The 27,682-nt window shown below is 38.1% G+C and overlaps 1 long non-coding RNA gene and 1 other non-coding gene across 2 annotated transcripts in view; one reads left to right on the forward strand and one right to left on the reverse strand.

The window, feature by feature from the left end:
* Positions 1–22,690, reverse strand: part of LOC138987646 (uncharacterized) — a 68,876-nt gene extending 46,186 nt beyond the window's left edge. The window contains exons 1-2 of the long non-coding RNA XR_011464040.1: positions 21,801–22,690; positions 21,138–21,214 (exon numbers count right to left, since the gene is read on the reverse strand). This is a non-coding gene — a long non-coding RNA (uncharacterized lncRNA). The remainder of the gene's footprint in view (positions 1–21,137; positions 21,215–21,800) is intronic.
* A 3,194-nt stretch (positions 22,691–25,884) lies between these two features.
* Positions 25,885–27,682, forward strand: part of LOC102272412 (SEM1 26S proteasome subunit) — a 28,106-nt gene continuing 26,308 nt past the window's right edge. The window contains exon 1 of the transcript XR_011464038.1: positions 25,885–25,899. This is a non-coding gene — a transcript (SEM1 26S proteasome subunit). The remainder of the gene's footprint in view (positions 25,900–27,682) is intronic.

A 27,682-nucleotide genomic window follows, 5' to 3' on the forward strand; every position in this document is an offset into this window, starting at 1 on the left:
AGCAGGTATCATCTCTTCCTCTGCAGAGTTTTTACCATTCAGATCCCTTGCATGTGGACAGTTATCCCAAGTCTGTAGTCAGCTTTAATAGTTAGGAAATGTTTAAGCCTGTAGTACTAATAAATCAGCTCAAGGTATAATTAGAGGCTTAACTCTGTGAAGAGAAGATGTAACCCATTTGTTAATAACATCACTTAGGTCTTTTGAAAACATTCTTGCCTAAAATAACTGAGTCAAATTGAGAATGAGCCTTTAACAAAATGTCAAAGTGATGGCCTTCTAGGAGAGTATGAGCCCAGTTCCTTCACTGAAAGTACAGCTAAGAATGCTCTGTAGCTTTCTGCTAGAGAGGCAAGTTGACTCAGCTTCTCCAAAGCTGATTAAAATTCATATATAATTAATATTCATTGATGTGCTAGATGCTTTTGTTTAATCCCCACATTACACTCATTTTATAGACTACAAGGCAAAGAGATGTTAAGAAATGTGCCCAATGCCACACAGTTGGAAGTGACAGATTCGAGGTATAGACTCAGGTCTTTCGACTCTAAATCCTGAGCTCCTAAAGTGTCATTCACCTAACTGCGGGATGATAAGATGATTACTTAGTGGGCTTGAGTCTTTCCACCACACACAAGGCCTCAGCAAAATATCTGCTTTGTATTTTCTGTTGTGCCATAAAGTATATGGACATTAAGAACAAACATTTTTATGGATGTATAAGAGCCATGTAATTCATAGTTTCCACCTTGTAGTAACCCATGTCTCCTTGCTCAACCTACTTCGCATTGCTCATTTTGTATTCTTGTATGTATAGTCACTGACCCCTTTTATAGCCCAGGTGCTCCAAAAAGTTTTCCCAAAGATTACAGAGTAGAAAGTGGCTAAGTTCAAAATCAAACACAAGTCTCTCTGACTCCAGAGCTCTTCCTTTATTTATTTGTTGGAAGTGAATGAAGGAAGCCCTATTTTGCTTTCTTATTAGCAGTGTTGTGGGGAAAAAAAAAAAAAAAAGAATGATTGCAACTTGTTTTACAAAGTAAAATAGATCAGTAAAGAACCAAGAGTATCGACCTATTCCTAGGAATAGTGCACATGATGAACTTTAAGATTCACTAAACCAGTTTTTCTGTTGTGTAAATCCTCCTCCTGTCACTGTCTTAAATATGCAATGTCATCTCTTACGTATTGTAATCTGTACAGCTAGTTCTAATTCTATTGCTACTCAGATAAATTATGTTTAAAATTGAAGCCAATAATTTTTAATGAAGAGATCACTCTGTATAATCAAATAATATTTCAAAAGAGCATGTAACCTGACAAACACTACCTCAGCCAGGGCGATCAAGGTCAACGTTAATGGTGATAAGTTATGTTGATAGCACGTTTGATGTCATGGGATGAAAATGACACCTTATCGCTGTGGTTTTGCTCTCAAAGATGCTAATCCTAGCCTAATTATGAGAAAAACATTAAAAAAAAACTCAAAAGAGGGACATTCTTAAAATATTAACGTAAATATAGATATAGCCAAAACCAAAAAAATTAGCACTCCTCAAAATTAGCAAGGTCATCAAAAACTTAGAAAGTCTAAATAATTGTCCCTGCCAAAGAGGACTCTAAGGAGATGTGATGACTAAATACAACGTCATATCCTGGATGGGATCCTGGAACAGAAGGATAGTAGGTAAGAACTAAGGAAATCTCAATGAAGTATGGACTTCAATTAGCAATAAATGTATTACAATATCAATAATGTATTGATAATGGTTCATTAATTATGACAACTATACCATACTAAGGTAAGATGTTAATGACAGGGGAATCTAGGTATGGGGTATATGAGACTCTCCATAGTATCCTCATAATTTTTCTATAAATTTAAAATTGTTCTAAAAAATGTTTACTTAAAACTAAAACAAAAGAGCATGTATGTAGGTTCTTGCTTTGAACAAATTCCTTAAAATGTATATTCTCCTTCTCTTGTTCTCATGTTTTTTTAAAAATTCTAAGAACACAGGAAGAATAGCATCTTTTTTAATTCATAGGAAATAAGTTTATCATGGAAGTGTAATAAATTAGACTATTCCCATCCTTCTATCATGAACAGACATTAAGAAATTCAGGGCTATTTTTCTTTAACTTTACTGTTAATTAATTATGATTCTAAAAAAAATCATTTTTCCATTTGTAAAACAGATAAAGTTCTGCCATGTGGGAGGCTTATAAAATTTAATGAGATGAAATAAACGGATAGTGCATGAAAAGAATTACTTTAAGCACTGAAATATACACATTACCATATGTAAAATAAATAGCTAATGGGAAGTTGCCGCATGATGCAGGGATCTCAACACAGTGCTCTGCGACATGGGATGGGTGAGAGGTGGGAGGGAGGCTCAAGAAGGAGGGGACACGCGTATGCTTATGGCTGATTCACATAGTTGTACGGCAGAAACCAACACAACACTGTAAAGCAATTATCCTCCAATTAAAAAAAAATAATTACTTTAGCGCATTCTAATATCAGAGCCTTTAAATATAATCAGTTTTCATCCATTTCTACAGCTGACCAGAAGATTTTACTTTGCTGTCAGCAAAGAAGCCTATAATGATTTTATTCCTTTGTTGGATTTTCTTCACACAAATGAGCATGCACTTACACTGCTTAAATACCAGGACATGCTGACACAAGAATTGCATAGACAATCCACACCCTGGCTCCTGCTCAGTTTTTAAAATCCAGGACACAGTGTAACCCAGCAAGGCACTGTTTCATGAATCAGCCCCTTGATGCGAGGAAAAAGTCCTTGGCAACCTGGCTGTGCTGTTCTAAGGTACGAGAAGTGATTGCCTAGGAGAAGATATCAAGGCCACCCCATGTACAGGCTTACTCTGCCCAGGAAATGGGGAATTTTGCTTTGCTTAGAATCAGCCCTAGAATTCAGAATTAAGCTAACTACAACTTACTTTTCTAATATCCTAAAAATGCATGCTTTTCATAAGACCCTAGGCACTAGCTTTCATATTTGTGCTTGCTTTGCCTTTGCTCACCAGCCCTGTGCCCTTGAAGTTAATACACCTTTGCTTGATTTCATCAGGTAATATGAGGTACAGTGAGGCAATCAGCTGTTCAATTCAGTCACAGGTATGAGTGTGGAAACAACCCCATGTGTAATCAGAAGTCACAAGATGGTAAGGGCAACTGCAGGTTCTGAAAGGAGACCTGATTGGGTCTATGCCAGAAACTAGGCAGCCTAGCTTCTGGGGTAGGGTATGGTCATCAATTCTATGCTGTCTGTTGTTCTTAGGGTTTCTGCTATCACTGCCTGATTCAAGAGAATATCACCTGGTGGGACCAACCAACAAATTACCTCCAGTCTCTGGCCCAAGGTAATTTGCAAGTGCACCTTTTTGTCCCTCGTGTAGGCCTGTGGAACTCATGCTGATAGACTCATGGTAGCTACTGACAAGAATTTTATGGAAAATAAATTCACCCAGTTTTGTGGCTTGAGTTTTAGTATTACATGACTTGAAAGTTATAATACTGAATGCTATAGCCTGCGCTTCTTTTCTCTTTAATACTGTTCTTACCCATCTTTCCCTAGAGACTCCTCTCTCTTCTCATCTCCAGGACTCCGAGTCTGTGAGTGAATCATGTACTCTTCTGTAATTTTTTGTGAACTGTATAAGCAATGGACACCATTTCTGCTTTAAAAGTTTAGACTAAGTACTACAGGAATGATGACACCAGAAAAGAATGTAATAAGCATGGAGAAAGTTGTAAAAGCTAATAAATTATATCAAATTCTTCCAGTCAAAGTCCCTTTGGCTATGATGACACTATTTGGCTTTCAGTTCTTATTTATAAGAATCAAGTTCAGAAGAAATAAGGAAAAGTGTTGACTGAGTTCCTATTTATGGGTAATAGTTATTTTTCAGGCAATCTCATATGTATGTTACCAAACTCAGTGGGCATTTTCACAACACAGGAATCAACTCCTATGAACATACTGGGATACTCACATCCCTTCCCAGAATTTTCTGAATGCTAAGGAGTTATTCAATCAATATACAGAACAAAGAAGAATTTGACTTCAAATTTTATTTTTATCATTTGACTCATAAGAGCAATTAACCAGAATTTTATTAAATATAAATGTGATTCTGAAACAAATGCACAAGACTGCATGGCTTGGTTTCCAATTTCATTACCATATCTCTGCTCAGCAATGTTATGTGGACTCAAAGTTGGTCTAGGATTTTCTTCTTCACTTAGTCCTTAGATTCAGAACATCATTTAACAGAGGCTTATGTTCCATTAAAGCCACCAGATAATGCAAAAATATTTACACTAAGAAAGTTTATTTTTTTCCTCTAGATATGGAACTCATGGACTAAGGACAACCTTGGGTTTAATACTTATGGAATCAGGGAACAAAGCAAAGAGAATGTTTTGAAGCTGAGACAGCTAGCTGAAACTTCCTCTTACAATTGCGACATGACAGAGTTACATCTGCCCAGGAGCCTAAACAATACTATCAGTGGTCTAGGAGTTCTTGGTTTAAGGATATACCAAAAAATTCTTACTTTACAGTTTTCATTTTTCCAGATGCCTTATGAACCCACATCTTTTGAATTCTACATTTTCAATCCCACTGCAACACTCTTTATAACATTTGGATAATGTGTTTTACATTCCATTTACCTGACTTCCTATGGGAAGAGAAGGGAGTATCTATGTATATTCATTTCTGTTAGTCCACAATAGGACTCACCTTTTTTTTCCAATTACCTTCTAGCTTATTTTGGTCTGTTTTGTAGATCCAGTTATTTTAGTACAATATAAGAGTAACTCACCACATTTCAAATTTGTATTTATATCTTCAGTTGAATGGGTGTCAGAAGCACAAATGAGGAAAATGGTGTTATAAAATTATAAAGAACTAGCATCTAGGATAAACATTGCTTTGGTCTTCATTCTATATGTGTGAATAGGAAAATAAATACAGGATAATTATATTATCCTTAGTACTTTAATATACAACAATAAGTGAGGGTGTATAGTTGAACAAACCTATCATGTGGTCAGTCATTATTGACTTGAGGTTTTAATTCAGAAGACATTTGTTTTGTTCTAAATACAGTATTTACAAAGCTTTGATACATTGGCAGGAAAGCACCCAGAGAGGAAAAATTGTATTATAATATTAATAAATATGTTGGAATAAACATAGCCTCTGGAGTATTTTTACCTAAATTTTAAAGTGCTCCTAGAATCAATAAATGGTGCTGGGATAACTGCATATGCATGTTTTTAAAAGAGAATGAAGTTAGACCCTTATTTTATACCAGATACAAAAATTAACTCAAAATGGATCATAGACCTAAATTTTCATGACCTTGGATTAAACAATGGGTTCTAGATGGGACTCAAAAGCTCTAGAGATAAAAGGAAAGAAAAAGATAAATTGGGTTTCATTAAGATTAAAAACTTTTTAATGATAACTATATGAGATGATATGCTAATAAACTTAACTTTGGTAATAATATCACAATGTGTATATATATATATATATATATATATAAAATCATCACTTTGTGCACCTTAAACATATACAGCTTTTATATTAAAATTTACAAATAAGGAAGATTTAAAACTTTTTGGCTTTAGTGGAATCATCAAGAAAATGAAAAGACAATCCACAGAATGGGAGAAATTGCAGATCATATATCTGATAAGTGACTTTTCTCAGAATATAGAAAGAACTCATAATAATAAAAAAAAAACAACTTGAAAAAGCTTTTGGCAAAGTTCAACACCCATTTATGATAAAAAAAAATCTCCAGAAAGTGGGCATAGAGGAAGTATACCTCAATATAATAAAGGCTATATATGACAAATCTACAGCTAACATTATACTCAGGATATTGGAGAAACATTTCCTCCAAGATCCACTCTTGCCATTTTTATTCAACATAGTTTTGAAAGTTCTAGCCATGGCAATCAGAGAAGAAAAAGAAATAAATGGAGTCCAAATTGGAAAAGAAGTAAAACTGTCAATGTTTGCAGAAGACACAATATTATAGACAATCCTAATGAGGCTAAAAGGAAACTACTAGAGCTCATCCATGCATTTGGTTAGGTTGCAGGATACAAAATTAATACACAGAAATCTGTTGCACTACTATACATTAACAACAAAAAATCAGAAAAATAAATTAAATAAACAATCTCATTTACCATCACATCAAAAAGAATAAATTATCTAGGAATAAACCTACCTAAGGAGACAAAAGACCTGAAAACTATAAGATGCTGCTGAAAGAAATCAAAGATGACACAAAGAGATGGAAAGATATACCATGTTCTTAGACTGGAAGAATGAATATTGTCAAAATGACTATACAGCCCAAGGCAATCTATAGGTTCAATGCAATTCCTATCAAATTACCAATTGACATTTTTGATAGAACTAGAAGAAAAAAAATCTTAAAATTTGTATGGAGACACAAAAGACCCCAAATAGTCAAAGCAATCTTGAGAAAGAAAAACAAAGTTGGAGGAATCAGATTCCCTGACTTCAGACTATACTACAAAGCTATAGTCATCAAAACTGTATGATGCCATCATAAAAAGAGAAATATAGATCAATGGAACAGAATAGAAAGCCCAGAGATAAAACCACCCATCTATGGTCATCTAATCTATGACAAAGGAGGCAAGTATGTACAATGGAGAGAAGAGAGTCTCTTCAATAAGTGGTCCTGGGCAGGGAACTCTACTCAATATTATGTGGCAGCCTGGATGGAAGGAGAATTTTAGGGGAGAATAGATACATGTATACATATGGCTGAGTCCTTTTGCCATGTACCTGAAATTGTCACAGCATTGTTAATTGGCTATACTTTAATATGAAATAAAATGTTAAAAAAAAAAAAAAAAGTGGTGCTGGGGATTTCCTTGGAAGTCCAGTGGTTACGACTCTCTTTTTCCAATGCAGGGGGTATGGGTTTAATCTCTGGTCAGGGAACTTAGATCCCACATACTGCAGTGCAGCCGGAAAAAAAAAAAAAAAAAAGTGGTGCTGGGAAAATGAGATAACTACATGTAAAAGGATGAAATTACAACACTCTCTAATACCGAGCACAAAAATAAACTCAAAATGGATTAAAGACTTATGTAAGGCTGGACACTGTTTGACATAAATCACACCAAGACCTTTTTCAAGCAGTCTCCTAGAATAAGGGAAATAAAAACAAAAATAAACAAATGGGACCTAACTAAACTCAAAAGCTCTTGAACAGCCAAGGAAACCATCAGATCAGATCAGTCACTCAGTCATGTCCGACTCTTTGCGACTCCATGAATCGCGGCACGCCAGGCCTCCCTGTCCATCACCAACTCCCGGAGTTCACTCAGACTCACGTCCATCAAGTCAGTGATGCCATCCAGCCATCTCATCCTCTGTCATCCCCTTCTCCTCCTGCCCCCAATCCCTCCCAGCATCAGAATCTTTTCCAATGAGTCAACTCTTCGCATGAGGTGGCCAAAGTACTGGAGTTTCAGCTTCAGCATCATTCCTTCCAAAGAAATCCCAGGGCTGATCTCCTTCAGAATGGACTGGTTGGATCTCCTTGCAGTCCAAGGGACTCTCAAGAGTCTTCTCCAACACCACAGTTCAAAAGCATCAATTCTTCGGCACTCTTCACAGTCCAACTCTCACATCCATACATGACCACAAGAAAAACCATAGCCTTGACTAGACAAACCTTTGTTGGCAAAGTAATGTCTCTGCTTTTGAATATGCTATCTAGGTTGGTCATAACTTTCCTTCCAAGGAGTAAGCGTCTTTTAATTTCATGGCTGCAAGGAAACCATAGACAAAACAAAAAGACAACCCACAGAATAGGAGAAATATTTGCAAATGATGCAACCAATAAGGGATTAGTCTCCAAAATTTACAAACAGTTCATGAGGCTCAATACAAAAATCAAACAACCCAATCAAAAAATGGGCAGAAGACCTAAATAGACATTTATCCAAAAAAGATATACAGATAGCCAAGAGAACACATGAAAAGATGCTTAACATTGCTAATTATTAGAGAAATGTAAATCAAAACTACAATGAGATATTACGTCATACCAGTCAGAATGACCATCATCAAAAAATCTGCAAACAAAATGCTGGAGAGAGTGTGGAGAAAAGAGAACCCTCCTACACTGTTGGTGAGAAGATAAATTGGTACAACCATTATGGAGAATAGTATGGAGATTCCTTAAAAAACTAAAAATAGACCTACCATATGATCCACTAATTCTACTCCTGGGCATATATCCAGAGAAAAATGAGGTTTGAAAGAATACATGCACCTCAATGTTCATTGTAGTGCTGTTTACAAAAACCAAGACATGAAAGCAACCTGAATGTCCATCAACAGATGAATGGATAAAGAAGATGTGGTACATATATACAATGGAATATTACTCAGCCATTAAAAAGCATGAAACAATGCCATTTGCAGCAACATGGATGAACCTGGAGATTATCATAAGTGAAGTAAGTCAGAAAGAAAAAACAAATATCATATGATAATGCTTATATGAAGAATCTTAAAAAATGATACAAATGAACTTATTTACAAAACAGAAACAGACTCACAAATTTAGAGAATAATCTTATGGTTACCAGTATAGAAGAATGGTGGGGGACAGATTGGGAGTTCGGGATTGACATGTACACACTACTATATTTAAGATAGATAGCCAACAAGAACTGACTCTATAGCACAGGAAAATCTGCTCAATATTCTATAAAAACCTAAATGGGAAAAGCATTTGAAAAAGAATAGATAGGTATAACTGAATCACTCTGCTGTATACCTGAAACTAACATAATATTTTTTATTATTTTTTTGAAGGATAATTGTGTTACAGAATTTTGTTGTTTTCTGTCAAACCTCAAAATGAATCAGCCATAGGTATACATATATCCCCTCCCTTTTGAACCTCCCTCCCATCTCCCTCCCCATCCCACCCCTCTAGGTTGATACAGAGCCCCTGTTTGAGTTTCCTGAGCCATACAGCAAATTCCCATTGGCTATCTATTTTACATATGGTAATGTAATTCAAACTAACATAATATTCTTAATCAACTATGCTCCAATATAAAATTAAAAAAGAATCTTACTGACCAATAAATGTCTAATCTGAAAAGCTAAAAATAAAGATAACTCAATTTTAAAATGGAGAAAGGATTTGAACAGATATTTCTCCAAAGAAGATATCCAAATGTCCAATAAGCATTTGAACAAGTGAACATTATTAATCATTAGGGAAATGCAAATCAAAACCATAATGAGATACTACATCAAAACCATGAGAAAGAGTATAATCAAAATGACAATGACGAGTGCTGCTAAGATTGTGAATAAACTGGAACCCTCAAACATTGCTGATGGGAATGTAAAATGGTACTACACTTTAGAAACAGTTTGATAGTTCCTCAAAAAGTTAAATAAAGAGTTACTACTTGAGTCAACAAATCCACCCCTACAGAATCCACTCCTAGTTATATCCCAAAAGAAATGGAGACATAAATCCACATAAATGTATAACACCCAAAAAGTGAAAAACAACCCAAATGAGCATCAACTGATGAATGGATAAACACAATGTGTTGTGCTCAAGCAATGTTATATTTCTGACCATAAAATGGTAGAAAGTATTGATACATGTTATAACATGGATGAACCTTGAAAAGGCTATGCCAAGGGAAAGAAGTCAGACCAAAAACCATACGCTGTATGACTCCATTTGTATGAAAAGTCTAAAATAGGTAAATCTTAGAGAGAGTACTTGGAGAAAGTAGATTAGTGGTTCCCAGGGCCTGGTGGAAGGGGAAATGGGAGTGACTGCTAATGGGTATTGGGTTTCTTTTTGGAGTGATGCAAATATTCTGAAATTAGTGTGATAGTTGCAAAACTGTGACTATACTAAAAACTTGTGAACTGTACACTTTAAAACAGTAACCTTTATGGTATGAGATAGGTATATGAAGTCCCCACACTTTAAGGTAAAGAAATTATGGTTTAAAAAGGTTGAGAACTTTAAGACTGATTAAACCCATAGGTCTCAAAATGTAGTCTGCAAGTCACCAGCGTCAACATCACCTGGCAACTTGTTAGCGAGGCACGTTCTTAGGTTACATGCAGGTCAAATGAGTCAGAACCCCCGGAGGCTGGGTTCAGGACTCTGTTTTAACAAGCCCTGCAGGTGATTCTGATGAATACTCAGGTTTGAAAGCCACTGGGTTAGTTACAATTTTAAGGCCTCATTGCTCTTCCTCCACTCACCAGATTCGTAAACTTTGGCAAGTTTCTTGACCTTCCTGTGCCTCAAATTATTCATCTGGAGAAATGGTTCCTAACAAAGTTATTATGAGGATAAAATATTTAAATACAAGTAATGTGCTTGGAAGACAGCTTGCCACTTAATGAGTTGAATACTCAGTAAGAATCAGCTATTATTCTATCAATCAAATGCAGATCCCCTAATTTGGGGGAATTGAGCCACATATATGTTTTAATTTTCTAGCAGCCACATAAAAAGGTAAAAACAAAATAATAATTTATTTCACCCAACGTATTAAAAATATTAGCATTTCAACAAGCAATCAATGTAAAAAATGTTTAAGATAGTTTACATTCTCTTTTTAGAGTCAACGAAATCCAGTGTATTTTATACTTAGAGAACTTTTCCATACAGACTAGCCACATTTCAATTGCTCAGTAGTCACTTGTGGCTGGCGACTATCATACTGGAAAATACCACTCTGACACAAATGCTGAGCTGTTTACCCTCTCTAAAGTTCCTGTGCCTTCAGCACATAGTCTCTGCCCAAGGATTTTCGAGGAATGGATGGCCAGATGGGCACAGGTCAAGACATGGTGTTCCTAACCATGTCTCATCTTAACAGGTGATGCTGGTTGCAGACAAGCCTTCAACACATGCTTTTTGCCCAATGTGGGCACAATAAAGGACAGAAATGGTAGAGACCTTGTAAATGTAGAAGAGATCAAGAAGAGATGGGAAGAATACACAGAAGAACTGTTCAAAAAAGATCTTAATGAACTGGATAACTATGATGGTGTGGTCAGTCACCCAGAGCCAGACATTCTGGAGTATGAAGTCAAGTGGGCCTTAAAAAGCACTGCTGTCAACAAAGCTAGTGGATGTGTTGGAATTCCAGGAGAGCTATTCAAAACCCTAGAAAATGGTGTTATCACAGTGTTGCACTCAATATGTCAGCAAATCTGGAAGACCCAGCAGCGGGTCTTTTACACTTGACTGGAAAAGGTAAATCCTCATCCTAATTCCCAAGAAGAGTAATACTAAAGAATGTTCAATACATCAGACAGTTGTACTCATCTCCCATGCTAGTAAGATCATGCTTAAAAGATTCCAGACTAGGCGTCAGCATTATGTGAACCAAGAACTTCCAGATGTCCAAGCTGGATTTAGAAAAGGCAGAGGAACCAGAGATCAAATTGCCAACATTTGTTGAATCACGGGCTTCCCTGGTGGCTCAAAGGTTAAAGCATCTGCCTGCAATGTGGGAGACCTAGGATTGATCCCTGGGTCGGGAAGACTCCTGGAGAAGGAAATGGCAACCCACTCCAGTATTCTTGCCTGGAGAATCCCATGAACAGAGGAGCCTGGTGGGCTACAGTCCACGGGGTCGCAAAGAGTCAGACATGACTGAGCGAGCGACTTGACTTGACTTAACTTAGAGAAAGCAAGAGAATTCCAGAAAAAAATCTTCCTCTGTTTCATAGACCATGCTAAAGCCTTTGACTATGTGGATCATAACAAACTGTGGAAAGCTCTTAAAGACATGGAATACCAGACCATCTTACCTATCTCCTGAGAAACCTGTATGTGAGTCAAGAAGCAACAGTTAGAACCCTGTATGGAACAATTGATTGGCTCAGGATTGAAAAGGATCATGACAGGGTTGTCTGTTGTCACCCTGTTTATTTAACCTATAGCACATCCTGAGAAATGCTGGGCTGGATGAATTACAAGCTGGAATCTAGATAGGTGGGAGAAATCAACAATCTCAGATATGTGGAAGATACCACTCTAATGGCCGAAAGCAAAGAGGAACTAAAGAACCTCCTGATGAGGGTGAAAGAGGAGAGTGAAAAAGTGGGCTTAAAACCAAATATTAAAAAAACTAAGATCATGGCATCCAGCCCTGTTACTTCATGGCAAATAGAAGGGGAACAAGTGGAAATAGTGACAGCTTTCCTCTTCTTGAACTCTAAAATCACTGTGGATGGAGACTGCAGCCATAAAATCAGAAGACGATTCCTTCTTGACAAGCTATGACAAACCTAGACAGTGTGTTGAAAAGCACAGACATTACTCTGCCTACAAAGGTCTGTAGAGTCAAGACCATGGTCTTCCCAGTGGTCATGTACAGTTGTGAGAACTGGACCATAAAGACAGAAAGCCAAAGAACTGATGCTTTCAAACTGTGGTGCTGGAGAAGACTCCTAAGAGTCCCTTGGACAGCAAGGAGATCAAACCAGTCAATCTTAAAGGAAATCAACCCTGAATACTCATTGGAAGGACTGATGTGAAGTTGAAGCTCCAGGATTTTGGTCACCTGATGCAAACAGCTGACTCATTGGAAAAGTCCCTGAAGCTGGGAAAGATTGAGGGCAGAAGGAGAAGAGGGTGTCAGAGGATGAGATGGCTGGATGGCATCACCGATGCAATGGATTTGAACTTGGGAAAACTTCAGGAGATGGTGAGGGACAGGGAGGCCTGCCATGCTGCAGTCCATGGGGTCCCAAAGAGTTGGACACAACTGGGTGACTCAATAACAATGACAACAAGTTCTCAACTACATATTATTATACAAGAATGATCATGTAAACTGCCAGAGGAGAATCTTAATACAGTGGCAGATTACAGCTTTTTGCATGTTATTTGCTGTGGTATTCACAGGGTCTAGAAAACTTGCCGGGCACAGAGCAGACACTCAACAGATTTTTTTTTTTTTTTAAATAAGTGAACAATGCTTTTCTAACTTAACCTCTTAATTTTATTACCATTTTTTCAAATATCTGAAAACATCTAATAATTCCTTTAATATTGCCCTTACTTCTCACAAAGCAGATCCATTTTTGTCTTCTAAATTGATTTTTAAGCTCTTATTTTAAAATATTTATCAAGCCCCTAGTAAAGATCAGGTTTCTTAGAGTATGAGCCCATAACAGAATTGCTGATATTAGGAGTTTATTTTCCATGACAGAATACATATTTCATATATGTACAGACATCATACAAAAATTACAAACAAAATTTTGTTTGGATTTTTCTATTGCTGGCCTAAGAATAAATGGAAGCAAGGAAGCAAATGTCTTAGAGTTTCAATATTGATGAGCGTTCCTTATTCTTAGTATAATCTAGGACATATTTATTGGAGAAGGAAATGGCAACCCACTCCAGTGTTCTTGCCTGGAGAATCCCAGGGACGCGGGAGCCTGGTGGGCTGCCGTCTATGGGGTCGCACAGAGTCGGACACAACTGAAGCGACTAAGCGAGCGAGTGAGCAAGGACACATTTACACATTAAGGGCCCACACCACTGGATAATGCTGACGTTATTAAAACATATAGACTGAAGGAGCATGAAGAAACACTGTTGATGTTGGGGTGGAGTGGTTTCCCAGAGAGACCGGTATCTGCTTTGAATTAGTTTCTTCTCTGAGTTCCTAGGAGTCCTGAAGCAAGATGGTATGTGAAGTTTACTCAGAGTAAAAGATGAGGTCCTAAAAACAACCTATAAGGCCTCCCAGACCTCTCTGTAGTAATATTCCTTAAGCTCACTCCCCTCCAGCCACACTGGCTTCCTTCCTGCTACTCAGACACACCAGGTTTGCTTCAACCTTCCTCCTGTGCTTTAGGTTCCCTTGGACTGTATTGCTCTTCCCCCAGTACACATTGGGCTACCTCCTTTTCTTCCTTCAAGTCTTGTTCCCATGTATTTCCTTTACAAGTTTTACCCGAATGTACACATTGAATACAGTAAGCACCTGGATTCCACCTCTGCCACTCATTTTCCTTACATTTCATCCCCCTTAGATTCCTTACATTTCATCCTCCTTACATTTCACCAACCTACCAACCTTAAACTGATTATCAGTATGTTGTTCATTGTTCCACACACTACTATGTTTAATAAAAGCCACAGGAGCAGAGATCTCGGTTTTTTTGTTGTTGTTCACTGATGTACTCTATCCTAGAGCAGTGGCTAGCCTATATAGTAGGGGCTCATATCCTTGTAGAATGAGTAAATGAATTAGTTCACTCATAGACCAGGCTCTCTAATAGATTTCCTTTTCAATTTTTGAGATTTCTCTAGCATTAAGATCAGCTGGGAGGTTTTGTGAGCCTGTCTGAAAAGTTGAACTCTCCCAATCTGTTGGCTGGGCTTGCTCACTGAAGGGTCCTGTCTCTGGAATTTTTTCTGTTGGGCAAATTGCCAGAGCCTGAATTTGTCCACCTTGGGATATGATGCAAGATTTAGGTTCTTTTTTTTTCTTTTTCTTTTTGGATGGGCCTGTTTCAATTTTGACTAACTTTACTGTTTTGTCTGGGGCTTTATTCTTTTATTGAGTTTTATTTTTCTGTGTTGATAAGCAGTTTAGCAACTATTCTTCTCAGAGCTATGGAATAGTAGAAATTAGAGATGGAAAAGAACTCACAGTTGATCCAGTCTATCCCCCTTGCCATTGAAGTCTTGTTTACCACAATACAATGTCCACGGCTTTGTTGAATGAGGTTTTAAATGTCCTCAGAGATTCCTTTGGGCGCCCACTCAACCAACCTAATACTCCTAACAATTAACAAATATTCTCAATGTTTGTCTAAACTTTCCCTTTCATATTTTCATTTTATTTTTCCTATTGGTAGTCCAAGGTAGCAAGCCCTTTCTTTTTGGGGATTTTATACCTTTCAGAGAAGTATAGACTTACATTTCTGCTCTGTTCCTTAGCCAGTTGAATACATGTGTCCCTCTGTTAATCTTTTTATATTCTCTTGAATTGTATTTTTGCTTATTGAATTCCTTCAACTCTTCATCTTAATTATTAGTATGTGTACTTTCACTAGTCATCCATTGAACTACTGTAACATAATGCTTCTCCTTCTGAAACCTGAAGACAAAGCACTGCCATCTACCATGTGAAATTGTAATCAACTAGGGTGTATTTATTCACTAGAATATTAAATAATTTCTGTGCGATGCTATTCACTTGACTTTAAAATTTTGATTGTAATTGTGTAATATCAGATATCTCATTGAAGCCCTTTGAACTTTCGTTTTTATGTCTGCAAAAGGAGAGAACATCTGCTTTAGCCTCCTTTGTTATAATCTTATAATAGTAAATATATAACTATAGGACTAGAAAGAGATCTTTCAGAGATAAAAAAGATTTCCCAGCTTTCAGACATAATCACACAGGTTAAATTATTTTCAATACTATGAAGTTCAAATGGCACTTTTTTTTTTCATTTGTTTACAGTAATTTATGCTAGATCAATGTATCTGTAACTAATTATACTAAAGTGAAAATTTTTTAAATTGCAAATGCCATGGACTGAGTTTTGTAAAATACAAAATCACAGGTTGGGTAGTGTAGTAATGTCAACTGCTCTAAAATTTTCAAATTTACACTTTCTGTTTTTATCTTGTCTCAGATGGGCACTGGTCCCTGGACCTCATTTTGAGTAGCCTTGATGAAGAATCAAGGCTAAACTCCTTACATTTAGATTCTGATACTTTTCAACATAAATATGTCTCTTCTGATGGTTAACATAATACTTGCTTTTACTATTCAGCTTGTCTGTTGCTTCCCTTCAAAGTCAACTTTTAAAAAATAGAAAAGTCAATTAATTATTTCCCCCAAACATCCAGTTATGTGTTTTCCATTTATTTGTGTTCACTTTTTCAACATGTAGTAATCCTGAATTTATTTCATAAAATCAAATATGAGTGAAAAATACTTTTAAGAAAGAAAAAAGCAATTTCTTGGCATTTATACCAGGTCATTGAGTTATAGGATGGTCTCCTGGTCACAAATGCAAGTAGCTTCATTTTCTGGAACTCTCACTAGTCTCTAGCAGTCCTGACCAAGGCCACACTGATAGTGGGCAGAAATCCATCAATCCAGGAAAGATTAAAAAACACTCTCACTTATTTCACCCTGTCTGGCACTCTGCCATCAATCTGTACCTTTTGGATTTAAGACACAGATTATATGTCAGCAATAACCAGAGTGGCTATTACATAAGCTGGTTATGGGATGCCATGTGCTTTCAACTGGCATCTTTTACAGTTTGGGTATAACAAAAATTTTGTTTTAGCACTCTTTTCTGAAATAAACTTCTCTTACTTTTAGTGGGTTTTAATTACTTTTAGAGGGAATTAAATAAAAATATACTAAACTATCATTTCTCCAGGGAACTAAAAAAATAAAATTTATGAGAAAACATGAAATGTGGGGAAATATTAAATACAGTAAACTGCACAAATGTAATGCATAAGTTAGACACTGAGCTTTTTAGGATCTAAAAATCTATTCCAAGAAAAAGAAAACTGAAATTTGAAGACTTATGAGCTTGTTTGAAAAACAGTAAAAAATAAGTTCCAGCTGGTCTGAGAACATAGGAAAGGTACAATACAGCACCAGGGTAAATAATAGCAGAGGATGAGTGAGGCATTGGCAGTGGAAAACTTTAAATACAGGACATCTTACACTTCTTTTTAAAGGGGTTTTTACAAAGGTAAGGAAAAAGTACACACACACACACATAATATGTATCAATATCAGAAAAGTATATTAAAACAATGTATCAGATGAAGTTTTCTTTACACAGTTTTCCAAGAGCAAGCATATGGCTAATGTGGATTAATTACTAATGAATTTAATAAAGTGAACAGATTATTAGCTCTTAAAGCTAGTTATTTTGTTTTCAAATGTTCCAATGTGCCAGATGTTTCATAAAAATAGTTTTCATTATTTAAAATGATTTATGAAGCTAGATGCCCAACTTTTATTTCTGTGTTAAAATTTAAGAGTTAAAAACCATTTAACAGACAAACAGAATTTGCAGTTCAGTTAACAGTCACTGAATGTGAAAAGAGTTCTTAAAATGCTCCTCTTCACAGCCATTCTTGTTCCCATAGAAACCAATGTGAGATCCAGGAAAACAAGGTAAGTTCTAAAATAATCACCATTATAAATACCCATTATATAAATGTAAATACAGGCAATTGAAATGATTTAGATGATTTTGAAATTGCATATCATTTCCCAAACCATAATGATTCCTTCAGAGTGGTTCTTGTCTGTCATATAAATACAGCATTTACAAAATTTTAAAAATTCTTATGATTTACTTGTGAGACCATAATTGCCTTTTCAAACAAGTCTTGGGCATGCAAATATCAATTTTTTAACATGTATTTTGGTGCAGAATGGATCTTTTATTGGCTAGGCCTTTTTCTTTCTGGCAGATTAAGTACTTATCATTACCAGCATTTGAATTTTACGTAACCATTTCTCTATTCATTATTAATTGCTCGACAATGAGATCTAGAGATTTTAGAGAGTTATTTTACAACTACGGTTTTTCACGTTTTTATTTGTCCAAGAATTTTGTCATGATAAAAGATCCAAGAAATCTTTTATTGGGATTGTAATTCTTCTCCAAGTCCAGAACCAATCCGTGAGTATAGACTACTCATAATATTAATGAAGATGCGAATGTGAGCTGTTCACAGAGATATACATCCCTCTAAGAAGAGCTAAGCCTCCTAGTGTTTAAGGAGCAAGAAAATTTCAGAGGAAAAGTCCTAAAAATGAGAAGCAAACACTTGAATTTAGTGTGGCTGTTGAAGGAGTTCTGGACATAACACCCTAAAATATACTGCTTTGGTATATTGATTTTAAGCTTGAAGGCACATGAAAAATGACAAGACAATGGAGAAGCTTTCTTTGAACTTTACCTGCCTAAAGACAAATCCTCCAGAAGGAACTCAACTGTCATAAATCTTCTCCCTAGGATTGACTCTCATCACCTGAGAAGAGACTAGATGTCCAATTCAAATCCAGACAAACTGTCACAAACTCTATCTCCCTTCTATTCTTCAAGAGCCCATTTATCATTCTTAAAAACCATTTACTCTCTCCTTGGTTGCCCATGTCCCCCACTTTCCCCTATTATAATAAGACAGTATATAAGCTCTCAAATCTCAGTGCTTTTCGATGTGTTCCTTTTTTTTTCCTGTGATGCCCTGTTGCCTGTTATAATAAAAAATAATAAATTTGTTTATCTTTAATGCTATTAAGCTGCCTGTCATCAATTTATTTTATAGACTCAGCTATTGACCCTAGGAGAGTAGAGGGACCTTTTTTTTTTTTCTCTCCTACAAAGTTAAAGACACCACAACAAGTTATGGACAAGTCACACAGTATCGATAGCTGGATCAATTTGCAGAAACTCAGATATTTTACCTTACATTTCATTGAAACCCTTGATTCTTAAAAAGTGGTCCCCAAACCAGTAACACTGACATTGCCTGTGAGATTGTTAAAAATGTAGAATCTCAGGCCCTAGGCAGACAAGGTTAATATAGGTCTGAACACACATTAGAGTTTAGAAACACAGCCAGTCCCAAGTATTTGCTCCAGAAGAATTTAGTTTTATTCTAGTGGACTGATGGAAGCTACTGTCCAGGATGTAAATCTAAAAGGAGAAAGACCATGTCTGCAAGTGGCGTCTGCACAGCATGTAGCTCAGAGCAGAATCCATAAACAAAATTAAATAAGTCTGAGAAAAGAGAATGGAAATTATCTCTTTAGTTTTGAAACTGGCGAAACTCCTTAATTTTGAAAATTTCAAAAAATTTTTCAAGTTTTGTTTTTAAAAGAAAACATTTTCTTATTTTCACCCACTCCCCATAAGCCAAGCCATTAAAATATATTATGCATACAAATCAATTCAAAATGGATTAAAGATTTAAATGTAAGACCTGAAGCTATACAAAACTCCTAGAAGAAAACATAGGGAAGAGCATCATGACATTGGTCTAGACAGTTTCTTGGATATCACGTCAAAAAACACAGCCAACAAAAGCAAAAATAGACAAGTGGTGCTACATTGAACTAAAAAATTCTGTACAGCAATATAAACAGTAGAGTGAAATGGCAACCTACAGAATGGGAGGAAACACGTGCAAACTATATATAACTAACAAGGGTTGAGTCTCCAAAGCATACAAGGAACTCCTATAACTCAACAGCAAAAAAAACCCCAAAAACCCAAATAACCCAATTTAAAAATGGGCAAATGACTTGAGAAGACATTTCTCCAAAGAAGACATACAAAAGAGTGACAGGTGTGTGAAAAGGTTATCAACATAATAAATTATCAAGGAAATTAACATCAAAACCACAACAAAATATTCTCTGATATCTGTCAAGATGGCTCTTATTTAAAAACCCTCAAAAAGTAACTTGCATTGACAAAGGTGTGAAGAAATTGTAACCTTTATATAATACTGGTGGGAATGTAAAAGTTGCAGCCACTCTGAAAATGTCTATTGACGAATGCAAGAATAAAGAAAGTGTAGCATATATGCACAATGGAATATTATTCAGCCTTAAAAAAGAAGTTCTGCCATATTTGACAACATGGATGAATCAAGAAGATATTCATGCTAAGTGAAATAAAGTAGTCTTAGAAGGACAGACACTGAATGATTCCACTTATATGAGGTACCTAAAATAGTCACACTCATGAAAACAGAGAATAGAAGGTGGTTGCCAGGAGCTGGGAGGAGAGGGAAATGAGGAATTGCTTTTCAATCACAAAATTTCAGTTATACAAAATAAGTAAGTTCTAGAGGTCTGCTGAATAACACTGTGGCAATAGTTAACAATACTATATTGTGCATTTAAAATTGTGTTAAGTGTTCCTACCACAGCAAATTAAACAAAAACACCCAACAAAGATCACAGCAGGGTTCAGAGCTGGCTGCAAGTGTCCAGTGTTGTAACCCAGAGATATCCTCATCTTCATTTTCTAATATCTCATCCTTTCTACACTTCCCCTGCTTTATTTCCACGGCTGCAAGTGGTTTGGTTTGACCCACCTCCTTTCATATTTTTGTTTTCTCATAGAGTTACATTTGCGTTTATTACCAATGTACGTAAAATTTTGTATATTATGAATTTGGTGGGGAGAGGAGGGTCCTAAAGGTGTGCTTCATGGAGTTATCTCATCTAGAACCCGCCTTCTGAAGACAGGGAGAAGCTGCAACAAACGGTTGTGTTCTGGTGGTTGGAAAAGGCAGGTAAAAAGATAGCTACAACAAGGCAAAAAGTTCATTACTGAACTTTGATGTCAAACATGGATGCTGTTGGAAATAAACTTTTCTTCTAACCTTGAGGAGTTTTATGCATTGATATAAGGTGGGAATCAGCATTATTCTCCTTTCTACTTCAAACTATTACTATTTATTGCCTATTTACCATATGCCAGGCACTTTTCTCAGAGAAGGCGATGGCACCCCACTCCAGTACTCTTGCCTGGAAAATCCCACGGACGGAGGAGCCTGGTAGGCTGCAGTCCATGGGGTAGCGAAGAGTTGGACACAACTGAGTGACTTCACTTTCACTTTTCACTTTCATGCACTGGAGAAGGAAATGGCAACCCACTCCAGTGTTCTTGCCTGGAGAATACCAGGGATGGGGGAGCCTGGCGGGCTGCCGTCTATGGGGTCGCACAGAGTCAGACACGACTGAAGCGATTTAGCAGCAGCAGCAGGCACTCTTCTGAGTATTCTATATGAAACAGATCATTTAATCCTTACAACAACCTTATGGGGAAGGTAATATATTACTCCCACTTCCAAGATGGGTAAACTGAGACTCAAGAAGGAAAATAATTTTCTAGGACCTCTCAACTGATAAGTAGCAGAATTTGAGTTTGGGTGACCTAACTTAGTAGCAGAACTAAGGTAGGGTGACCCTGGAGCCAAAGCTTTTTGCATACTTTGAACGGACATCATAGACTTGAGGTGTATGTCAGCCTCTTCAGTTCTTCATGGCTGGTCAATTAGCTGTTATTTCCTAAAATCAAAAAGAAAGTGCCTTTGAAATTGGTCCTTCCTTTAGTTATCAGCCATCTGATGATCCCTCACCCGGAAAGAAATACAGAAAGGACAATCTTGATGATCCATTCTGTCTCATTACTGGTCAACTCCACAGCTTAAGCATTCATGTATTTGTGATTTAACTTTTATGTGCATCCCATTCGCTTCTCCAGTGGACCACATTTTGTCAGAACTCTCCACCATGACCTGTCCATCTTGGGTGAGACAGATTGAAAACCACAATCACAGAAAACTAACCAATCAGATCACATGGACCACAGCCTTGTCTAACTCAATGAAACCATGAGTCTCATCTCATTCTCCCCAAATTTCCTAAATTGTTGGTCATGTGCTGAATATGTTAGCTTCTTCTGCTATTAGTCAATTTCTGGTTCCAAGTGATTTAATCACCATCTAAGGATCAGTTTGGTGTTCCAGTCATATAATGTCACGGTGGAAAGACACTATCACTTAAGCCAACTCACACTTATTATGAAATTCCTAAAGATGACATATCCAAGAAGATGAAAGATATTATTTTGTACTCATTTCTCAGCACTCACTTCTTCTGAAAGATTTCCTTGGCCTTGTTGAGGTCCCCAGAACAAGCCACCAAGCTGTGTTGCCCTGTCTTCCCAACTCGGCCCCATCTCATCCAAACACTGAAGTTTCTCTAGGCATCATCTTCTTAACAGCTGAAACAGATTAATACTTGCTGTAGAACTGGAGATAGGTCCGATTTAGCATGACATCATAGACACCATTTCCTTCACAGTATACATGGGCCTTTCCCACGCTAGCTGTGCACTCTGGGTCCACCAGAGCTTTGCCCTTTAACAGCAAGCTCTTCACAGACTCTTGCCTGTCTTAAGTCCTGTCATTACCTGCCTTTCCTTCAGCCACAGGCTCCTTTTTCACTCTGTGACATTTTCGACTTTTCTTTGCAGGAGGAGGGTCTTCTGTAATTGTTTTGCCATTATTAACTCTTTCAGCTTGTGATCTGCCAACCAGCAGTCCTCCTCAGCTGAGCTGCCGTGGATCATACAGTGGAAGTAAGAAATAGATTCAAGGGATTTGATCTGATACACACAGAGTGCCTGAAGAATTATGGACAGAGGTTCGTGACATTGTACAGAAGAAAGGGATCAAGATCATCCCCAAGAAAAAGAAATGCAAAAAAGCAAAATGGCTGTCTAAGGAGGCCTTAAAAATAGCTGTGTAAAGAAGAGAAGCGAAAAGCAGAGGAAAAGGAAAGATATACCTATTTGAATGCAGAGTTCCAAAGAATAGCAAGGAGACATAAGAAAGCCTTCCTCAGTGATCAATGCAAAAAAATAGAGGAAAACAATAGAATGTGAAAGACTAGAGATCTCTTCAAGAAAATTAGAGCTACCAAGGGAACATTCCATGCAAAGATGGGCTCAATAAAGGACAGAAATGGTATGGACCTAACAGAAACAGAAGATATTAAGAAGAGGTGGCAAGAATACATAGAAGAACTATACAAAAAAGATCTTCATGATCCAGATAATCACGATGGTGTAATCACTCACCTAGAGCCAGACATCTTGGAGTGCAAAGTCAAGTGGGCCTTAGGAAGCATCACTAAGAACAAAGCTAGTGGAGGTGATGGAATTCCGGTTGAGCTACTTCAAATCCTAAAAGATGATGCTGTGAAAGTGCTGCACTCAATATGCTAGCAAATTTGGAAAACTCAGCAGTGGCCACAGGACTGGAAAAGGTCACTTTTCACTCCAATCCCAAATAAAGGCCATGTCAAAGAATGCTCAAACTACCACACAACTGCACTCATGTCACACATTAGTAATGCTCAAAATTCTCCAAGCCAGGCTTCAACAGTACATGAACCGTGAAATTCCAGATGTTCAAGCTGGTTTTAGAAAAGGCAGAAAAACCAAAGATCAAATTGCCAACATCCTTTGGATTATTGAAAAAGCAAGAGAGTTCCAGAAAAACATCTATTTCTGCTTTTTTGACTATGCCAAAGCATAGTGTGTGATCCACTGTGTGGAAACTGTGAAAAATTCTGAAAGAGATGGGAATACCAGATTACCTGACCTGCCTCTTGAGAAATCTGTATGCAGGTCAGGAAGCAACAGTTGGAACTGGACATGGAACAACAGACTGGTTCCAAATAGGGAAAGAAGTACGTCAAGGCTGTATATTGTCACCCTGCTTATTTAACTTATATGCAGAGCACATCATGAGAAAGGCTGGGCTGGATGAAGCACAAGCTAGAATCAAGATTGCCAGGAGAAATATCAACAACCTCAGATACGCAGATGACACCAACCTATGGCAGAAAGCGAAGAACTAAAGAGCCTCTTGATGAAAGTGAAAGAGGAGAGTGAAAAAGTTGGCTTAAAGCTCAACATTCAGAAAACTAAGATCATGGCATCTGGTTCTGTCACTTCATGGCAAATACATGGGGAAACAGTGGAAACAGTAACAGACTTTGTTTTTTGGGGCTCCAAAGTCACTGCAGATGGTGACTGCAGCCATGAAATTACAAGATGCTTACTCCTTGGAAGAAAAGTTATGACCAGCCTAGATGGCATATTAAAAGGCAGAGACATTACTTTGCCAACAAAAGTCCATCTAGTCAACGCTGTGATCTTTTTTGGTAGTCATGTATGGATGTGAGAGTTGGACTATAAGGTAAGCTGAGTGCTGAAGAACTGATGCTTTTGAACTGTGGTGTTGGAGAAGACTCTTGAGAGTCCCTTGGACTGCAAGGAGATCCAATCAGTCCATCCCAAAGGAAATCAGTCCTGAATATTCATTGGAAGGACTGATGTTGAAGCTGAAACTCCAATACTTTGGCCACCAGATGCGAAGAATGGACTCACTGGAAAAGACCTTGATGCCTGGGAAAGATTGAAGGCGGGAGGAGAAGGGGACGACAGAGGATGAGATGGTTGGACAGCATCACCGATGCGATGGACATGAGTTTGAGTAGGGCTCTGGGAGTTGGTGATGGACAGGAAGGCCTGGCATGCTGCAGTCCATGGGATCGCAAAGAGTGAGACATGACTGAGCAACTGAACTGAACTAACTGAACTGAATGGGCAGGAACTTTAGGTTTCATTTGCTTGAGATAAAGGGAATCATCTACTGTAAAACCTGCTTCTGACTTGACTTTCTGTGAAGTTAAATGTAATCAACTAATTACAGATATTGTTGCTGCTGCTGCTAAGTTGCTTCAGTCGTGTCCGACTCTGTGCGACCCCATAGACAGCAGCCCACTAGGCTCCTCTGTCCCTGAGATTCTCCAGGCAAGAACACTGGAGTGGGTTGCCATTTCCTTCTCCAATGCATGAGAGTGAAAAGTGAAAATGAAGTCGCTCAGTGGTGTCTGACTCTTAGCAACCCCATGGACTGTAGCCCACCAGGCTCCTCAATCCATGGGATTTTCCAGGCAAGAGTACTGGAGTGGGTTGTCATTGCCTTCTCCACAGATATTGTTACCAAAACACAAGTCCATGTGCTTGACACACAGTGAGGCCAAACAATACCTTTAATAATATTAATGGTCTTGCAGTAACATTTGCCTGGAAAAGCATAGGTAATAACAGCCCACAGTAGTGCCCACCTGGAACAGAGAAAGGTATACTGAGGGCCCTGGAAGTAGATGGGTGGCCCATGCCTTAAAAACCCCAAACTTAGGAAAGGTTGGGGAGGGTGTGATGAGTTGCTGCAAACTTCCTGGTGTCAGAACCTGGGTACTTGAGGTCAGGTAATGGTCAGGTATTTTGCATGTTTGCTCAGCTGCTCAGTCATGTCTGAGTCTTTGTGACCCTGTGAACTGTAACCCACCAGGCTCCTCTGTCCATGGGATTTCCCAGGCAAGAATACTGGACTGGGTTCCAATTCCTTCTTTAGCAGATGTTCCCAACCCAAGGATTGAACCAGCATCTGGTCAGGTAACATGTTCCTGCCAATCTCCACCAAACAAATGTTATTTTCTGTTCTGACAACAAGGGCCAGGTCCCCAGACACAACGTTCACCCTCCAAAGTCCACGCCTGGCTGAGAGGAGGCAGATCTCAGTTGGCAGCTCCCTCAGGGCCAAGTCCTCAGGACCCACCCAGCCATCATTGCTGAGGGAGCCAGGTACCCAGGACCCAACTGGTCCTTGGCCTCCTCAGGCTGCCCAGAGGGCAGGGGCTGGGCCCACACACCAGATCCCAGGCAGACAGCTCCCGCCATTTGGTTACAGAGGCAGGAACAGGGAAGAGGTTCACCACTGCCTCAAGGCCTGGGCCTGGCCAGTGGGTGGCCTCGGTGAGGGCTCTGGAGACCTGCAAGACACAGCTTCAGTCTGTTCCCTGGGCCCCCCAGGTCAGCTGCCAGCCATAAGCCATGTGAGCTGGAGAGTCCCTGGGAGACGGCCAGAAGCCACCTCTTACCTCACACTTCCAATCCACCACTCCACCAGCCAAGTGGAACGGCCTCAGTAACAGTCGCTCAGTGACAGTTGCTCGTTTCGGGGAGGCGCCCACTGTGGTGCCTGACCAATGGCTGAGCGACTGCTAACAGTCGTGTGGGTAACTGTTGCCAGGTAACTGCGGCAGACACAGCAACAGCCTGCGCTGGTGGCGGTACCTGGCCCTCCTCTATGATAACATCATCTGATGTGTAGGTAAAGGCATAGTTTTAATTGTTAATACGATGCTTCTCATTAGAATTGTGAAGGGTTTCCCCTCCAGAGAGCTGAGTCAATGCTAAGGGTTGTTTTCTTCTTCATTCTACTGCTTGCCCTCTGCAAGCCTACCTGCATTTTATGTTTCTGCCATTTTCCTACATGTGTGTATGCTTAGTAGTGGTAGAAAGAAATGATTCCAGGGGTTCTTGTGTCAACGGTCGACCTCTTCACACATTGAGATAGTTTGTTTCCTATCCTATGAAAACCCTTTAGCACTTCACCACTTCTTAGCAGTGTGAGTTTGGCCACATCACAACCTCTCTGTGCCTCAATTCCTATAAGCATAAAAGGGATTTTTTTCTACTCACTTCATAGGGCAGTTGTGAGGACAATTCAGTGAGTAAATACACAGATAAGACTTTGCACAGTACTTGATATTTGTTGAAATCTGAAAATGTCAGTTGCTCAGTCTCGTGTAACTCTTTGCAACCCTGTGGACTATAGGCCACCAAGCCCCTCTGTCCACGGCATTTCTCAGGCAAGAATACTGGAGTGGGTTGCCATTTCTTTCACCAGGGGATCTTCCTGACCCAGGAATTGAACCCAGGTCTCCTGTATTGCAGGCAGATTCTTTACCATCTGAGCCACCAGGGAATACTTGTTAGCTATTATTATTTTATTATTATTAATATAATTGACTTGTGGAGGACCTGACTTACTAGCAAAATATCACCAAGATATCATCTAAGAAACAAAACCCACAGTCTGAGACTTTTAGGGTTGGTATGGAGAATCTGAGGTATTTAAAATGTACTTCAAAGAAACCAAGTGATTTGCCTAAACTCCTGTTTAGTAGGAATTGGTCCATCAAACACATATTCTCATGTGCTCAATTTAACTAAGTAATAATGCTGCTTATACCTTATTAATAGCTACCATTTCCCAAAGTTTTTCCATATGCCATGACCATTAAAATAAGAAGTTGTTCATTATGCCACATGCCATGATGACTAAAATGAAAAGTTATTTCAGTGGTTCCAGCATTCTGGATTTAATGAATCAGTACATTTTTTTAAATTGGAGATTTAATGTAGGGTTGTTTTTTAAAAATTAATTCCTTTAAATTGAATATATTCTATTTCAGGAGAGAATCATCCTATGTCACTCATTAGTTTTTCTCTGGTTAAAAACTGATATAAATGTCATGATATATTAGATTAAATAATAGGTCCAGCAACTAGAAACTCTTGACTTCTTGGTCAAAAAATTTATAGCACTTCAAAAATGTAGATAGATATACATCCTATAACACAAAGTTCACCATTTTGAAGTGTACACTTCAGTGGATTTCAGTACATTCACTATCCTGCAACCATCATTACTATCCAGTGTGGACTTTTATCACTCCACAAAGAAACCTTCCTCCTATCAGCAGTTAGTCCCAAATCTCCCTTATCTATCTCTTAGTAGTCATTAATGTTTCTATCTCTTCAGATATGTCCTTTGGAATATCTTTTATCTATGCACAAAATGGCTGTCTCAGATATATGATCTGGTTTTCATTCTTTGCTGCTTAAATGAAACTGCCTGCCCAAAACTTCGCCTTGGTGTGTGGGTTACCAGGGGCATGTGTAATATGTATAACTGAGGGTACAATAGAGAGTATGAAATTCTAAGAGACCTCACTGTCTACATTTACTTCCACTTTTAAATTTTCCTCATCTTTTCTTTCATTAATTTGGTATTTAGTTATATAACATGCCAAATTACATACACTTTG

This window comes from Bos mutus, chromosome 4 (assembly GCF_027580195.1).
Source record: "Bos mutus isolate GX-2022 chromosome 4, NWIPB_WYAK_1.1, whole genome shotgun sequence".
Classification (NCBI taxonomy): domain Eukaryota; kingdom Metazoa; phylum Chordata; class Mammalia; order Artiodactyla; family Bovidae; genus Bos; species Bos mutus.